At 42.0% G+C, this 12,989-nt stretch overlaps 1 protein-coding gene across 15 annotated transcripts in view; it reads right to left on the bottom strand.

Annotated features, from left to right (window-relative positions):
- SYT1 (synaptotagmin 1) overlaps positions 1 to 12,989 on the bottom strand; it is a 514,215-nt gene that overhangs the window by 8,446 nt on the left and 492,780 nt on the right. The window lies entirely within an intron of this gene.

The following is a 12,989-nucleotide window of genomic DNA, read 5'->3' as shown; positions in this document are numbered from 1 at the left end:
CAAATCCAGATCACCAGATGCTTTTGAACAGACCCTGAAATCTATGTATTTACTTATAATTATTATTTATTTATTTATTTTCCCTGGAGTCTGGACCTTGATTATTCCCTGACCAAGAAATGTGGACCTTCACAAAAAATAACTGACTACCCCAGTATAGAGTAATCCCTGAAATGACTATTAGGTGAAAAATTAGACATGGTCATAGCAAACAATGGTCATTTAAACAAAGTCTGTATTTACATTGGATGAAATCTGATCAAGTGCTATATCTGGCATTTAAATACAAACTGTACTAAATAAGGTACATACCAGTTCTTCTTATATCCACTTATGCACAAGCCCAAGGAGGAGGTAAATCCCAACCTCACTCTGCTCCATGTTATATTACTCTTCTCTCTCATATCAGCATAATCTCTTTAGTCCAAGGACTGTTACATGTTTGTACAGAGTCTAGCACAATAGGCCCCCTTTCACTGAAATTGGCATTTAGCACTACTAGAACACAGAGAATAATGATCTGGGAAGCCAGTCCCAGCCACTCTAACTCTGCATAGTAGTTCTATCCCAATCTCCCCACATGTGCTGGTCTTCTTGCTCCCCCGAACTCCCATGTGCACTGGGTTTGATTGTCTGTAGAAGCAGCCAGATTACATAGTGGTAGGGGACTACTGTCCTCTTTACAGACACATACATATATAACCAAGTGTTGTTACTCTCTACTCAATTCTCATTGTTCATGAGTTTGTATGAGTACTGGTGGCCAGACGTAAGAACAGATTTATCACCTAATCACAGATTCCTTGCACAAGCTCAACTCCCAGTGAAGTTTCTGCTTTGAAATGATATCTTGGTGGCTAAAACTTCAATTGGAATTGTGCCTGCTTAGGACATGTGCAACCGAGTGCTTAATGGATCCTTTACCCCATTCAGAGAATGGACTTACTGGACCCAGTCTTCCTCTTGTACCAGTGTAAATCAGGAATAACTTGTTTTACACCCATACACAATTAAAGCACTGAGTGGTAGAGAGAATCAGGCTCACTGTTTGTAACATCCTGTATATTACTGCAGCCACGACTTGACTAACAACCTTTGTGACTTTAGACAGCAATTCTGCAATGTAAGCCACAAGGAAGCATCCCCTAGCGCAAAACAACAGGATCTGTGCCAAATGCCTGCTAGCTGGAAGTCACTCTTGGCATATCTTGCGTGAAGGTTTTTATTAAATTATTTCTATCAAAGAGAGCATGACTCCCTGCTGTGAAAGCAGGTGAGGGGAGGGAAACCAGTGAACACTTTGTTGTTAAATTTCCTTATCTTTACTATGAGTACACAATCTTTCAGGACTGTCCAATAGAATCGGTGCCTGAAGAATCTGGGAATAATTGCATCCTCCTACAATAAGGAAGTATTGTGTGAAAAGCTTAAAACTCTCCTGGCTTTTTCTCAGTAGAAGAGTTATTGCCCCTGCAGCCTCAACACTGGGTTTAGCACCAGCGCTTTTAGGGATTTGATGGTGTAAAGCAGATGGTTCTCTGCTTCCCGAAAGAAGTGGTCTAAATTGTTGGTTTTGCTAAGGCTCCATGTTGAGTGTAAAGCTGGTTTGAAATAAAAGACCATTTCAGCATCAGTACTGGTTGGAAAACAGTGTTAAAGAAGTTTAGGGGTGTGTGAAGAAAATCACAGAAGCAAAGGACTAGTTTTGCAGAGACTTAGGAGCCTAAATGCCACTAACCAATGGCCTACAGCGTCACTTTCTCTCACTCTCTCTCTGGCCCAACACATATTTAATTATTTGCATATAGTGGCTCCGTTTGAAAAAGAAAGGTTGAGAGACCCCAGCCCAGAATATCCGAGTGCTTGGGGCACTCTCATGAGAGGTGGGAGAGCTAAGTTCAAATTTCTTTTTCACAGGAGGCAGAGGAATGATTTGAACATGGGTCTCCCACCGCCTGGGTGAGTGCTCTAACCACTGGGATAAAGATTATAAGGGGGCGGGAGGGAGGACCAAGGCAGCAGCTGCCACCATCACAGTAACAGCAGCACCAATGTTGTGTCTTTCAAAAAAAACCTCTTAAGTGCCTAATTTCAGGAAAGGGTTAATGGCTGTGAATTTGGGCAGAGGCAGGATCTTCCCTCCAGTCTAGATTTAGGTACCTAAAATCACTCGGAGGGCTGGCTTAGGCCACACGCCTCTCTCAGCATTCCCTAGCATTAGCAGCTTTCTGCTCAGCTTGCTGGCTTCTGTGAATCTCATTCTTATGCTCAAAGGAAAAAGAACAGGAGTCCTTGTGGCACCTTAGAGACTAACAAATTTATCTGAGCATAAGCTTTCATGGGCCACAGCCCAGTTCATCGGATGCATGCAGTGGAAAATACAGTAGGAAGATAGATATACACAGAGGACATCTAACTCTCCCCAGACATGGTACAGGGAGCCTAAGTGCCTAACTTGGGGCTATGGATTCCACTAGGCAGCAAGCCACCTAAACGGTGAAGTGGACAGTTAACACATCTGTAGTCATAAGAACATAAGAATGGCCGTACCGGGTCAGACCAAGGTCCATCTAGCCCAGTATCCTGTCTACCGACAGTGGCCAATGCCAGGTGCCCCAGAGGGAGTGAACTTAACAGGCAATGATCAAGTGATCTCTCTCCTGCCATCCATCTCCATCCTCTGACGAACAGAGGCTAGGGACACCATTCTTACCCATCCTGGCTAATAGCCCTTTATGGACTTAACCACCATGAATTTATCCAGTTCTCTTTTAAATGCTGTTATAGTCCTAGCCTTCACAACCTCCTCAGGTAAGGATTTCCACAGGTTGACTGTGTGCTGTGTGAAGAAGAACTTCCTTTTATTTGTTTTAAACCTGCTGCCTATTAATTTCATTTGGTGACCCCTAGTTCTTGTATTTTGAGAATAAGTAAATAACTTTTCCTTATCCACTTTCTCTACATCACTCATGATTTTATATACCTCTATATATACCCCCCCCTTAGTCTCCTCTTTTCCAAGCTGAAGAGTCCTAGCCTCTTTAATCTTTCCTCATACGGGACCCTCTCCAAACCCCTAATCATTTTAGTTGCCCTTTTCTGAACCTTTTCTAGTGCCAGTATATCTTTTTTGAGATGAGGAGACCACATCTGTATGCAGTATTCGAGATGTGGGCGTACCATGGATTTATATAAGGGCAATAATATATTCTCATTCTTATTCTCTATCCCCTTTTTAATGATTCCTAAGATCCTGTTTGCTTTTTTGACTGCCTCTGCACACTGCGTGGACATCTTCAGAGAACTATCCACGATGACTCCAAGATCTTTTCCCTGACTTGTAGCTAAATTATCCCCCATCATATTGTATATATAGTTGGGGTTATTTTTTCCAATGTGCATTACTTTACATTTATCCACATTAAATTTCATTTGCCATTTTGTTGCCCAATCACTTAGTTTTGTGAGATTTTTTTGAAGTTCTTCACAGTTTGCTTTGGTCTTAACTATCTGGAGCAGTTTAGTATCATCTGCAAACTTTGCCACCTCACTGCTTACCCCTTTCTCCAGATCATTTATGAATAAGTTGAATAGGATTGGTCCAAGGACTGACCCTTGAGGAACACCACTAGTTACCCCTCTCCATTCTGAGAATTTACCATTAATTCCTACTCTTTGTTCCCTGTCTTTTAACTAGTTCTCAATCCATGAAAGGACCTTCCCTTTTATCCCATGACAGCTTAATTTACATAAGAGTCTTTGGTGAGGGACCTTGTAAAAGGCTTTCTGGAAATCTAAGTACACTATGTCCACTGGATACCCCTTGTCCACATGTTTGTTGACCCCTTCAAAGAACTCTAATAGATTACTAAAACACAATTTCCGTTTACAGAAACCATGTTGATATTGCTCAACAGTTTATGTTTTTCTGTGTGTCTGACAATTTTATTCTTAACTATTGTTTCGACTAATTTGCCCGGTACCGACGTTAGACTTACTGGTCTGTAATTGCCAGGATAACCTCTAGAGCCCTTTTTAAATATTGGTGTTACATTAGCTAACTTCCAGTCATTGGATACAGAAGCTGATTTAAAGGACAGGTTACAAACCTTAGTTAATATTTCTGCAACTTCACATTTGAGTTCTTTAAGAACTCTTGGGTGAATGCCATCTGGTCCTGGTGATTTGTTCATGTTGAGTTTATCAATTAATTCCAAAACCTCCTCTAATGACACTTCAATCTGTGACAGTTCCTCAGATTTGTCATAGGACAAAGGGGGGTTTAGTGAGTTACACATTGTTATGGTTTATTACAACAATCTGTAACCCACTAATGCTTTTTTTTGTCCTTGGACTACAGGGATGTTAACCACTTCACCTTCACTGGTCTCTTAGAATACGTGCTAACTATTTATGCTAAACAATCTGTTCCACCTTGTATTTAGTTGTGAAACTCTACACGACAGACCTATATCAGTATAAGTACATTGCTCCGGGATGTGAAAAATCCACACTCCTGAGAGATGTAGTTATACCAACCTAACCCCCCGTGTAGATCAGGTCTATGCTGGCGGGAGAGTTTCTCCTGCCAACATAGCTACCACCTCTCAAGGAGGTGTATTAATGATGTTGATGGGAAAGCTCTCTCCAGTCGGCATAGAGCATCTTCACTAAAGCACTACAGTGGCACAGCTGTGCTGATGCAGTGTTTTAAGTGCAGACATGCCCCAAGTACCTTTCCTAGACCTGAAGTAGAGCTCTGTGTAGCTTGATAGCTTGTCTCTTTTACCACCAGAAATTGGTCCAATGAAAGATACAACTTAACCCAACTTCTCTCTCTAATATCTTGGGACCAACACGATTACAACAACACTGCATGTAACCTGTAGTAGCCATTCACCTCTAAAGGCTACAATCTGCTACAGTGAAGTGTGGTGTTAGAACTGAAATTAATAATAAAATTTCAACCAGTAAGGCAAACATAAGAAATAAGAACGGCCATGCTGGGTCAGATCAAAGGTCCATCTAGCCCAGTATCCTGTCTTCCAACAGTGGCCAGTGCCAGGTGCCCCAGAGAGAATGAACAGAACAGGTAATCATCAAGTGATACATTCCGTCTCTCATTCCCAGCTTCTGGCAAACAGAGGAAAGGGACACCATCCCTGCCCATCCTGGCTAATACCCATTGATGGTTATTACTTTGTTGTTTCCCCCACTTATTATAGCAAAAAAAATTACCTGACTTCATTACATAATTCAACAAATTTTACAATACTAGTAAAGAAAGATTGTATTACACATTTATGATTAAAAATATTTCCTTTATATTGTCGATTATCGCTCTAGAGCAAAGCATGACAAAGAATATGTAAGGATTTAAAGGAAAGGATTTTTCAATTAAAAAAATAAAATAAAGATATCCCTTTTAAAAAGAGTCTCTCTTCCACAAACTAACAGAAGCAAACCATTGCAAGAACACAGGATAACAGAGTAAAAATAATGATGATAGACTGTTCTTTTATCTGAAAAGTCACAGAAAAATACTGCAAGTGATTTTCAGTGATAAAGTTTAGTGAGGACAGCTATACTTTCTAGTTTTACCAAAGGCTCAATTCTGCCAGCATTCCTCATGTTGAGTGATACCTTATATGTGAATAGTCTAATTGAATAAGGTGCTATTCAACATGAGTAAGGGTGATAGACCTAAGCACAATGGACAAAAGTTGTACAGCATGAATATAGCCACAACTCACAAGGCAGAGTGAACTTCTTTGAATCAACTTTAATGGTTTACCTAGATCAAACTGAGACAGGGGCCCAGATTATCTCCACAATGAGGGGATCCTCTGTTGTGGATCTCCCCAGGTCCATGTGAAAAAGGAAGGGCTGTATGTGTGGAACTTCACAGGTACTCCTCTGATAGGGCTCCCTGGGGGATAGGACTGGCCAAGCTCCCCTGCTAACTTCATTTTAAAATGACTGTGAGATTAAATACTAGTTGCTTCTACTTCATTTGCTTTCTCATTAACATTTTATTCACAAATGTAAAAAAGCTGTAAAAATCATCACTCAAATTGTGCATCATGGGTTTTACAAAAATATCTCACGGGAAGCTAATAAGGCAGCTTTTAAAGCATTGGGGTGCCAACCTGACATCCTTTGCTTTGTTGAAGTTTACCGTAAAAATGTGAGGGTGTTATTTAAAGGAAACTAAAAGAGCTGTGCTTCCTCTGAAATGGAAGTTGAAGTAGTGTTAACTAGGCGGTAAACACACTGTTATTGATTTTAGAGACAGTGCTACTAAAATACCAGAATAATTCTGCTAAAACTAATACCCAGATCACCACCACTTTGTGGATTGGGTGTACTTAATTTGTTAGATAAGAAAAAACAGTAACGTATTTGACGTTCAAGCGAAAATAATGTGTATCTCAGAAAATGGCATGTTTCAGTCAATCACCTGTGTCAGCAACATCTAAAATTCAAGGTCAGTATAGAGTCTGTAAAGTGCAACAGATCGGAGATGGAAATATTCTGACAAACAAAATATGGAGCTGGAGAGCCTTTGTCTGCGGATTTTAAGATGAAAATCAAGTTGTAGGTGATTAGTCTTAAATGAAAAATCAGTATTATTTTCCTTCAGAAAGAATAGAATTTACAGAACACATGAATTTCCAATTGGTGAAACAAATTCTCTTCAGCACTGCAATGTCAACAAAGCAGCCAAATAGGAATGGTATTACTACAAGGGTTTATTCTGAACACAAACATAAAAATAGTGCTGATCTTTGATAAATATTTGTCAGGTCTCTGTTCTGTGGTAATCTAATCAAAGTATGAAAAGCTAGCAGATAGAAAGTTGACAAATTTGGAAACTGCTGTAGGTGAAAACATTGGAAATTGATTACAAGAGTGACTACTTTCCTAGGGGTGCGTGTGATTGTTTAAAAAAATAAATCAATCTGCACAACCCTGAGTGGAGATCAGAAAAAAAACCACCCCAACCTCTCAAATTCTGTAACTCTTGATTGAGCCAGCATGCTCATTAATAGAGGAATAACCCAGCCAGACTAATCTAGTAATATGTGCAGTTGCATAATCATAAAATTTCACATGACAAAATAATATGTCAGATGATACTTGGCAATTAAAATTGGTAATTGGGCAGAAACATAGGGTTAGAATGCCTACAGTCAATTTTTGTTTATGAAGTTCAGGGTGCTAATTAGCACATTCCACCTTTAAGGAGAAACGTTGATCAAAACTGATGACAAAGCAGTACCACAGAACGCCAAGTGTTCAGTACAGTTTCCATTTTAGGGAACAGAATGAACTGTTGAGAACAGCCCAGAAATGCATCCAATAAAGTCAAATTTGGAAATGCATGTTTTATACATGGATCTCAAAACATGTTTGGACTAGAGGTGATTTGAAGGGTAAAGCTATAATGAGAAAGATATCAGCGGGCTAGAATTGCTCTCCCCCGGCTGCCACTGCACAGAGAGATGGAAAAGATTTGTACCAAAGGCTGAAGCAAGAAGGGCAATGGAATCAGTACAGCACCATTCTATGCTGAGCCTGCTGCAACTCCTCCTTGCAACTACTGTGCAGACAGGGCTTTGTGGCAATGGGAGGACAGCATGGGGAAAAGCTCCTTGCCTGCTCTACGTAGCAAACATATTGAATTTCTATGGCAATTGTACTGGGGGTTAATGCTGTTAGTCTACCCTATGCTGTCTCCCACCTTTGGAAGAGGTAGGGCAGGGGTTTGGTTGGGGGGTCAGAAGCAGCATAGCTCCTGAGAGAGGAGCACAGCAGGGCAAGCCCTCCATGTGGCTTCCTCACCATGGCTGGATTTTCCCCTGGATCTTGGGACATCCTCTCTCCTTGGGCACACAATCCCCTCCCTTGTGAGAGGGGATGAGTCAGTATGATGCTTGTGGCTTTCAAGCCATGGATAATTTGCCTTAACTTTTCTCCTCTGTGTATTTGTGTGTGGGAGGAGATAATTAAGGCCTCAGAACTAACCTCTAATGAGTGTTGAGTGATCCTTGGAACTGGAAGGAAAGCCAGAAGGCGAAAGATTGAACTCTTTGGGGAAGCAGCAATATATGAAACAAAGGCTAAGAATCAGTACAAATACTGTGCTGAATTCTAGATTTCATAAAAGTTATGATTTATACTCTAACTCATGCTGCTGTGCCTTCTACATGCCTCCACAAATGAGCAAGATGTAGTGTTATCTTTTAAGAGCAGCTGACATCTCAAGGAAAACACTGAAAAACCTTGTAATTAGAAACAATTCTCTTGGCATAAAATATAATTTGTTTTTTTTCTTGCCAACAATATTTGCATGAAAATGGGATTGTTGAGTCCTTGGAGTTTATTTGGTGTTTATTCCTCAGCCATTATTAAGATTTCTTTGATTGGGACATCATCACAATTTCCATAACAGCATAACTCACTTGAGGGTTATGAGACAGATCTTGAGATGTGCCGAGTATCTTCTGGGTTCAGCTGGGGGTGGGAAAGGATGGGCTGCAAAAGCCCATTTTAGCACCCTGATTCTGCGGTGATTTCTGTGCCACCCATGGCCTCAGCAATACAGAGCAGCCTTTAAAGCCAACCTAACCAGCATGCTGGAGATTCTGCTACATGGGGGAATTCCTTAAAGCTGGCCTTATGCCACCCCATGGAATAGTGGCCATGGCCAGGGCAAAGAGTCATTGATAAGGTTAGTCTATGGCTGCCAGAATGGCCCTTGAGCATCATATGCAACTGGGTGTAAAATAGAGCAGCCTTGGAATTTGTTGTCCATAAGGTCTATATTTTTACATATCTTGACTGACTCCTACTTCTTTACATATCTTTAAATAAGCCCCTCTAAAGGAAGAGCTCACAGAGTGGTGAATTTTGAGATGAAGCATTTTATAAATGTGGTTTCAGTAAAATTAAACATCTTTCTCACAGAAACAGCAACTTTTTCGATAACAAGGACTTTTTAATACTACATGGAATTCACATTTATGGGCTGCATTCACAAAAAGACTTAGATGCCTAAATGCCTCTTCAGGTGTCTAAATCCCAGATTCGGGTCCACAGGGATTCACAAACCACCTGCTCAGCTGCTGCTAACCCCTCTAAACTTGCTTGGTGCCTACATTTTTGCAGTAGAAGTTTTCTGGGCACCTATGTTTCTGCCTCTCTGCATGTATACTGCAGCCCCTTACCACGTATCCAGACGCATAAGCCTCAGTGCAATGCACAAACAAGGGAAAGAGAGGTGTCCCTCCGTCTAACTCATCTGTGGGGTCTGATCTGGTAAGCATGCTCAGACCTCGCCTACTGAAGCAAGCACCTGTAGGTGAGCTTGCACAAAATGGCTGATGGAGTGGAAGAGGAGGAGAGCAAAGCTGTTGAAGTTGTTCCACTGTGAATAAATAATGGAAGAGTCATTGGGCCAGAGGCAGAGAGTGAAAGCACGGGAAGGTGTGCCATTCTCACCTCTGTGCTGCCTTCAGAGCAAGGCTCCCAGCCAGCAGCCGCAGTGCTTCCTGCAGCTGGGGAAGATTCCCAGAAGTGGGTCTGACCCGGCCCCGAGAGCCACCCCTGCAAGAGAAGAGGAAGTTCTATCCCTCTCCAGCCTGGCCAGGATTAGCAGCTGGAGCCCGGCATAGGGTAGGAGCCCTCGGCTGGGGAGCCCCCAGCCCTGCCCCTCCCCTACAGTAGACAGATATCACTGGGGAGATAAAATTTCATGGTCCATGATGTGTTTTTCATGGCCGTGAATTTGGTAGGGCCCTACTCATTTCAGACTATCCCATAGCTCAGAGCATTCACCTGAGGGGTGGTAGATCCCTGTCCAAAAACCTTCTCCCTTTAGGCAGAGGGGGGACTTCAACCACGGATTTCCCACATGCCAGGTGAGTACCCCAACCACTGGGCTAAAAGTTACGAGAGAGCTGCTCCTCCTCCTTTGCAAGACCAGCATAGGTACCTAACTTCAAGAGAGGGTTTGCAGCTGAGAATCCCAAACAGAGGAAGGTGCCTCTGTGCAGCCTGGACTTGGGCCTGGATCTGAAAGAAGGGTAAAGCTTAGCACACATCCCTCAGCTTGGCGTCCCTAGCTTAGTTGGGGAGCTGCCTAACACCCTGACTTTTTGTGAATCCCAGTCTAAGGTGTCTCTCTCTCTCCTCATTCATTGACTAGAGAGCCTAGAAGCCTAACTCAGGCTTTGTGAGTTCCAGTGATTTTCTAGGCACTTAAAATTTATTCAGCATCACCAGGCTTAAATTTCTTTGCAAATCCAGCCCTATAAGTACTAACAATAGCCTCTAGGCCGCAAAGGAAGTTAGAATGGGGGAAAGAAGCCAAACATGATTCAAAAATAACCACCTTTCACTGTTGTACAATTAAATGAATATGAAGTTGGTCTTAAAATGCTGAATCTAGAGAATCAGAGAGCATTGGGGCAAAGGAGGAAAACTGACAAAGAGCCAATGATTTACTCATCTGAGAATTCCAGGCTGGAATTGCTAACCATGGAAAGCAGACAGTAGAAACAGAATGGTTCATAGTGGCCTGAGGACGATTTAGACAGAAGCTCAGGCTGTAATTCCATCCACAGTGGTCTCCAACCAGAATTGTATAAGAAATGTTAGAACTCCAGATGGGAAAAGATGCATTACATGAAAAAAAAATACAAAACCCCAAAACAACCCCCGCCCCCAAACTTATTTAAAAACTGCACAGCCTAGTGCTTAGAAGCCTGAGGTAAAGTTTGCTGCCAAAAAATGGGCAATTGATCGGTCTCACTTGAATACTGGCAGCCATTTCAACCTAGCTACAGATATGCAAAACAAATTGTTTTAGAAAGCACAGTACATTTGGGTTGAACCCAGCAGCAAAACATGCCTTATGTTTTAATCCTGAGCCAAACTAAACGCCCTGCTGTAATAATAAAGCAACTGAATCAAGCACTTTGATTACAAATGAAATATCAAACTACAAAGCAGTAAACCTATTTCCATTGCATCAGATGGGACACCACCTTACTCACTTCAAAGGGGGTAGAGCTGCTTGTTGATCAGGCTTTAATGCAGATAAAAAAATCCAGCATGTGCTTCTAGTCTGAGTAAGAAGAAGGAGTTGGTCCTTCAATTTAAGGCAACAACAACAACAACAACATCAACAGAAAGGAATGGTATTATACTTTGTGGCTATGCAAAAACACAAGCAGTGCAGGTAATCATAATCAAGCTGTAGTAGACTTGACACTAAATGATGGCGAGCATGAACTAGTGGGTATAATTCAAACCTACATATTATCTTTAATGGAATCTTTCTCAATACATGAATTCAAATTGTGCGGCTATAAACAGCATCTCATGGACTGATTTCGAGCGAAAAGACTCAACACAGAGGGTAGTGGCAATCTATCAAGCTGGAACAAGAGGTTCAATGGGGTGCTGCTGAGATCGGTGCTGGGCATGGTTTTAGTTAGTGTTTTAATGATAATGATTAATGCTATGGAAGAAGAGGGGCTAAACAGGACATTAGTTAAATTCACAGATACTATTAAATTGGGTGGTAGAGCAAATAGGAGCAGGACAGAGAGAGAATACAAAGGAGCTTGGAAAGGTTAGAAATATCAGGAAGCCAACGGGGAAAAAAGATTCTAATAGAACCACAGAAATGGTTTATTGCTGAAGCATCTGGAATACTGGGTACGGTTCTGAGCTCTCTAGAACCAGGGCAGCTATTTAACAAAGTAATTCAGAGAAAAGTAACAAATATGATTAAGTGACTGGAGTGACTGACGTGATGAAAGAGTAGAAGAACTAAATGTGTACAGCCTGGCCAAACACTAAGTGGGGTTATGATTTCATGTGAAAGTCAATGAAGGGTGAGGAGAGGAATTGTTCAAGGTGTCGAAAGGGGGCATATAACTAAGAGAAATGGGGATGAAATTAACTAAAGGAAGTTTTAGATTGAACACATATCAGAAAATAAATTATACTAGAATAGTCTCTCCTGGAAAGTGGTTAAAGTCCCACCACTTGAATCAATTAGAAATGGATGGGACAAAGCATTGTAAAGTATATATTGCTATAGGAAATAATCCTGTATTGGGACAGGCATTGTCTACCCAAAATGACTTCATAGATTTTTTTTCTCTATCTCTAGCTAACTCCCGTCTACATTCCCAGAAACTACTAATTGAGACCAAAACAATGTCTCTCATGATAAAAACAGCCCAGTCGCTGTGAAGTAACAAGACCTGATCCAATCCCAAACTGACCTGAGGGCAGGCAATACTTCCACTATCACAGGATAAGAAAAGAGAATCTGAGTGACAATGTTTATCAAAAGTATATTAACAACAGCAACAAGCCCAATTAGTTTATTAGCAATTTACTGTAGCAAGAACGTACATTTCATGTGATAGTCTTCTAATGCTGCATCAACCTTTCAGAAGTGCTGTGCTGAGTCTTCATTTATTCACTCTAATTTAAGGTTTCACGTGCCAGTAATACAGTTTAAGAAGGTCTCTTTCTATAAGTCTATAATATATAACTAAACTATCGTTGTATGTAAAGTAAATAAGGTTTTTACAATGTTTAAGAAGCTTCATTTAAAATTAAATTAAAATGCAGAGCCCCCTGGACCGATGGCCAGGACCTGGGTACAGGGGCGGCTCTAGGATTTCCGCTGCCCCAAGCAGGGCTGCACGCCGCGGGGGGCGCTCTAGCGGTCGCCGGTCCCGTGGCTCCGGTGGATCTCCTGCAGACGTGCCTGCGGAGGGTCCGCTGGTCCCGCGGCTCCGGTGGACCTCCCGCAGGCATGCCTGCAGATGCTCCACCGGAGCCGCGGGACCAGCGGAACCTCCGCAGGCACGTCTGCAGGAGGTCCACCGGAGCCGCGGTCCCAGCGGACCTTCCGCAGGCATGCCTGCGGGAGGTCCACCGGAGCCGCCTGCCGCCATCCT

This window comes from Mauremys mutica, chromosome 1 (genome assembly GCF_020497125.1).
Source record: "Mauremys mutica isolate MM-2020 ecotype Southern chromosome 1, ASM2049712v1, whole genome shotgun sequence".
Taxonomy (NCBI): Eukaryota; Metazoa; Chordata; order Testudines; family Geoemydidae; genus Mauremys; species Mauremys mutica.
The sequence above is the reverse complement of the archived record's forward strand: the minus strand, read 5'-3'. Positions and strand labels throughout refer to the sequence as shown.